At 33.9% G+C, this 6,051-nt stretch overlaps 1 long non-coding RNA gene across 1 annotated transcript; it reads left to right on the top strand.

The window, feature by feature from the left end:
* Positions 1–577: 577 nt before the first annotated feature.
* LOC138903939 (uncharacterized) lies at positions 578–5,150 on the top strand. The gene is made up of 2 exons (XR_011413218.1): positions 578–3,203; positions 4,752–5,150. It is a non-coding gene; the product is annotated as an uncharacterized lncRNA (long non-coding RNA).
* Positions 5,151–6,051: the final 901 nt, after the last annotated feature.

Below are 6,051 nucleotides of genomic sequence, written 5' to 3' on the forward strand. Positions count from 1 at the left end.
ATCAAACCAAATCAAGTTGGGTTTTTTAATCGGTTTGGTTTTCCTTTTCGGTTTAGTGCGATTTTTCGATTCGATTTGTACACCCCTAATCATGGTAATACGAGAGACTATTTACAGAAAAGAGAAAAAACAGCACTAGAAAAATATGAATTTAACAAAATGGATAAAAACATAAAAAATGAAAAAAAATAAGTAGAAGAAATATTCGAATTTCTAAATGAAGTTGGGTGCTAGATTAGATAATGACGAACTCGAAAAGAGGTATTGATTTTCCCCGTGTCGCAAGAACTGTTGAGAGTTGAGACCTTTCTAAGAGAATGACGAGAATATTACTGCAGAGGGAAACTAGAAAATTGGGATTTAGAGTTTAAAATAATGGAAGGATACTTTATATACATATGGGTAATAATATAAATATAATAATTATTAATGGATTAACAGTTTATCCGATTAAAAAATTAAATAATTCGCCTCCAAATTAATAAATCGTTAATTATAAAATTTCAATTCGTTCACCAACTGTTAATCTAATAATTCGATATCAATAAACCAATAAACTAACTTTACGATTCGGTTATCGGTTGCGAATTGGTTTTAAACACTCTAGTTGAGTTGTACGTTTCTTCCCCGGTTAATCCAATAGCCCCATGCGAATAAGCCATTGATTAGGGCAACAATATAAAAAGCGGCGATAACAGCGAAAATAGCAAAATCTCAATAGTTTAGGTATGAGGCTGCGGTGAAAGCGGAGAGCTGTGGGGAGTTTCTATGGGTGGTTTTGCCCCTCTTTGTCTTTCTTCGCCGCCGATGATCACTCAAATGAAAAAAAAAAATTCCGATTGCAAAACTACCCTTTCGGTGAAAATAAGTGTTACTCCGTTCACTTTTACTTTTGGGCAATGAGGCTATGAAGATTATTGTCTTCTGCGGAAGATGAAACAGACATATTGCTATTGAGCTCGAAAAAACTGTAACTTGGCGTGGCAGCTCAGATGGGTCTGTGAGATATTGGAGAAAGTTCCCTTTCAGGGTGTTTTTACCTCTCATAAGGCTAACTGATGCTTGCAGCCATGACGGTTTTTTCAAAGCTTTTTGGTTTTTGTCTGAGAAAAGGCGAATCTGAGCCTACCCCATTACTTTGATTTTTGTTTTTGGTTTTCCCTATGCTCCTTGATTATGTAGGCGAAAATCTAAGCTCATCCCTCGATTTAACTTTTAGTTCCACTTCTGAGACTGTAACTCGGAGATGCTTTGTGGGAATAATTCTTAGCTTGAAGATGGTTGATTTTTCCATAATGTTAGTGGAATAATTTCTCCAAAATTTATGAGTTTTAGTAATTGAATGAGAAACGGCGATGATAGCAAAAATCATTGATGGCCAAAGATCAAATAAGAATGCCAAACTACCACAGATCTTCTATTTGTTGTGAATTAATCTCTTGACTAGTATGGTAACTCAACCTTAACAGCACTGTATTTTTATTTGCGCTGATTGAAACAAACTGAGTCTGAGTGTTGTCCGATGTGGCATTGCTAAAAAGAAGTCTTGTTAGTTACAAATCATGTCAAGATCCCTTGCTGCAAGGTACTCTTGCATTTTTGCAGACAAAAACTTGCAGGTGATGGGTTTTTGTTCCCATTAAGATGAAGTACTAGTTTGAAGTGGGGCTAGATTCTGATGTGTAAGAAATATTGTAAAGAAACTACACTTATGTTGATGAAAACTCCAGGAACTGCGTTTGTCTTTACGTTCCAAATTTCCGTGAAATCACTGTAGATTCTAGCTACAACAGGAACGAAATGGAGAGAGAGGAGGATTGGAAATTAATAATGTTTGATTGGGATGATCTAATGTTCTTGAAAGAGCTATTTTGCTTGGTCAAGGAGAGTTACCAAAGAGCTATGGACCTTGTTGATATGAGTCAATAGCATCTGCCCCATATCTTAGATATTTCTGATAAGCAGGATAAGTTGATCCAGATATTCTCCATTAGCTCCTTTAAGTAATAACCACCACTACAACGACAACATACTTAGTGCGATCCATAAGTGGGGTTTGGGAAGGGTGGAATGTAGGCAACCCTAAGTAATAATGCCAATTGAAGGTCTGTTATTAATGCAGAGATGAAAGGATATCCCTTTAGTTAATGCCTTTCTAGAGCTTTTGGCTAAAATCAAGTATCCAAGAACCACAAATAGTAGTCTCTAGCAGGGTAAATGGAGATCCAGCCAAGCATAGCTGCTCTAGTGAGTTATGAGCTATTGCGCTTGCAATAATTATATGTAAAAACTTCCATTTACTTTTTATTTGTAATTCTAGGCATTGAACAGGTAAATGAAACCCTATGTGTGTTCCTTTTTCTCTTTAATGTGGACCTGTTTGCGAGTGTGCATTACGAAATTTGTCGATATCAGAAGGTGTACATCTTTATAAAACTGCCACCAACCACAAACAAATAAAAAATTCTCTGTTTTTTTATTCTGGGGATGTAAATGCTAAGGTCTATTTTTGAGTTACGTTATTGCTAAAGATGTACTTCTTAACACCTTAGGCTATTTTTCTCCCCTTTTTTTTTGTTTTTTAAAACTCTCTGTAATGAATGACAATGCTCTGCCTCTTTGATATGAGTGTGCCTAAAAGTGTTCGCTTTTTTACTTGAATTTTAGGAATGTGAGTGCTAACATCTATTTTTGAGTTTCCTTGTTGATAAATATGCTCTTTTGATTGATACTTAATCCTATTCTCCACTCTCTTTTGAACTCTGTAATGAATGGGAATGCTCTTGCTCTGAGATTGGTGTGACTTAATGTGTTTTTCTTTATCTAGAATCGTAGGCATCATTATTAAAAGTGTACTTTCTGATACTTTAGCCTTTATTTTCTGTGTTTGAACTCTGTATAAAGAATCACAATGCTGCTTCCTTGATGTGGGTGTGCCTAAATGTGTTTTCTTTTGTCTAGAAACTTAGGCATGTGAATACTGACGTCTATATTAAGATACTTTGTTGCTGAGATGTTTTATTGGAGTAATCCTTATTGGTAAAGCGCATAATTTCAGTCATGTTACCTGTATTTTGAACTGTAATTTGATACTCAACTTTGAAATAATATAAAACCACTCGATCAACTTATGCAGGTGCTATCTCCGCACTTCATGTTGTTAGAATACAAGCCAAAAGCTAAGACAGGCGATGCATTTACAAGTGAGTAAGCTCATTTTATAAATTATGCAAATTTTGTAGTTGTTGCCTGCTTTATGAATACCCACTAATCTTTGAGATCGATTCCATGCTAATTTGTTTTTTGAGTCCTTGTTTCTATTGGTATTTTGCCGCATTTTGTGATTGACGTAAACAAGATGTCATACTTCTTGCTCTTCTCCTTCAATTAATTGTGTATCCTGTGCATAAAGGAATTCATCCTAAATGATGAGTAATTCAAGTAAGCTATGGATTAACATCCAAATGAAGCTTTTTTGTCATAGTTACACTGATAGATGAGATTCCTTTATATGTGTTATCCTAGGGTTCCTTTTTCTTGATGAATGATCTCATAGTTTGTTATGTTGTAGATAACAAGAGATATAATACTTGATAAAAAAAGAAGAGAGATAATACTTATTAAAAAAGAGATATTACATGAGCGCCGAAGGGAGTGGCATAGTTGTCAATGAAGTGAGTGAAAACCCTAGAGACTGGTTCAAATCCCAACCGCAACAACAAAAAAGGCTGTTATTTCTTCTTATCTTTCTATGCCTTGGTATGTTAGAGTTAACCAATACCTGTATTGATGAAAGGCAAGCATGTATCTAGTGGAATTGTCGAGGTGTGCACAATAATGGTCCGGATACAACCATTATAAAAAAGAAATACATGTCTTTTCTAAACTGCTTTTTGCTGATCCTTGGATGTTACAGAAGCATTTTACCTCCCAAAATTTTCCAGTAAGTTTTCGTGCACCTCTTACTAGAGCGGTTTTCAAAAATCCGGTTAAGCAACATATACATCGCTTTTGCTGCTTTGAAATGGTGTTTAACATTATTTAAACGGAAAAGGGCCAACATTGCCCCTAGACACTGTTAAATTGAACAATTTTGCCCTCCTTTAAAAAAGTTTCTCGTTCCTCTTCCTGCCGTTAACAAAGTGGCTCGATTTTGCTCTTATGGGCTAACAACAACAATTAAAGGACAAATTTAGACCATTCACAAAGTCCATTCTGGCACTACTTAGCAAAGAGGGATAAGTTAGAATAGGAAAATCACAACAACTGTTATTATTCTGGAGAATGATTTGCAAGGCTTCATATCTTTCACCTCATAACTCCCTGTAAATTTTGTAATGCATAACTTCTCATCCTTCTCAATTACCTCAAATCGAATTCTGTAAAAATTAAACCCAAGGTCAACATATCCACCTTCAATCAGCACAGATTGCTTGTATATTTTCTCATTATCCACTATGTTGAATCTCTCGAAATATGGTATTCCTGGTGTACCTGTTTTAATAAAAGTTAAACACGATGCATGTAGAAAATACATATCAGATGTTGATCAATAATTTGTTGTAATACTTTAGATGAACATCCTTATGGTCAACTTTGGTCTCTGTGTGGGTGTATATAGTATAGTTGAATGTGACATGCACTGTCTTGACTTCTTATCTCTTTGGAGATTCATTCAAAAAGAAATCTACAGTACCTTTCTTTATAGTATGATCTTTCTGTGTCCATGTCTTTGGCTATGTAATATCCAGGTTGTTTTGGCTTATCCACCTTAGTAAATAGTCATTCTTTGGTGATAATGATGATGATTCTTCAGAGCAAATGGTATTAGGAATTGATATGGCAAGAGACGCATATCTTGGTGAGATAAGCCTATCCTGGAAGGTTACTACCATGCCCATGATGGTGTTGGAAAATCTCAATGCTGAACATAAAGCCAATTTATGCTCACTTTTAAGCCAAAACAATGTTAAAAGTAGGGCATTATTTCATAGCTAAAGTAGGTGCTTGGCTTATATGTATGGAGTAACTTTCTTCAATTCTTGTGCTTTCCCTGCTCATCCTTTAATTTCTCTTGTAAAGTTCCAGCAATTTTAATCAATGTGCATCATATTTAGTTCGCATATATACGTATTATCTTACAAAGAAAAGCCTTGTAGAACAGCACGTCCTTAAAGTACTTGTAAGGACAGACATGTTCTTGTAATGTGTTTTTAGTTCACAGTAAGGACAGACATGTTCTTGTAATGTGTTTTTAGTTCACAGTACTGCGACAAAAGACTGTTAGTGTTAGTTTGTGGTTTTGATGAATATAGTTCTCTTATGTGTGCTTTAAGTGAAGAAGGCAAAAACTCTAGCAACGATTCTTTTTCCTCTAAAAAGAAGCATTGGTAGAGTTTTTGTCGCCCACTTAATGCTCGCATGCCATCTATCTGAGAAGGAAGCTCTAAATATAAATCGAGAATTTATTTCATGTAATGATCATCTTTAGATTGTAATTTATTAAGTAATAGGATTAGGCAAAGGTCCAAATATACCCATGTACTTTCGAAAATGGTCTAAGAATATCCCTCATTATACTATTGGGTTATCTATATCCCTGCAGTCATACTTTGGGTTCAAATATATCCTTTATTTAAACGGAGGGACACATGTCATCATGTAACAGGCCAATTATAAATATTTCCTAATTAATTAAAAAGTAATTTTCTAAAGTAAATTTTTTTTTGTAAAAATTGGAAAATACTGATTTTTTTTTTTACTAAAAACTAAAAAAAAAAACGAAAATATTTTTTTTTCAGTTTTTACAAAAACAATTGCTTTTAAAAAATTGAAAAATATTTCTAAAATAATGTTTTGTAAAAACTGAAAAAAAAACTGAAAAGCAATTTTCTAAAGCAATTAAAAATTGGAAAAAACTGAAATTTTTAACTGAAAACTGAAAAAAAAGAAAATATTTATTTTCAGTTTTTACAAAAACATTGTTTTAGAAAATTGCTTTTCAGTTTTTTTTATAGCTTTTACAAAAACAATTGCTTTAGAAATTATTTT

The sequence above is a fragment of the Nicotiana tomentosiformis genome, unplaced genomic scaffold, assembly GCF_000390325.3.
Source record: "Nicotiana tomentosiformis unplaced genomic scaffold, ASM39032v3 Un00202, whole genome shotgun sequence".
NCBI classification, from domain to species: domain Eukaryota; kingdom Viridiplantae; phylum Streptophyta; class Magnoliopsida; order Solanales; family Solanaceae; genus Nicotiana; species Nicotiana tomentosiformis.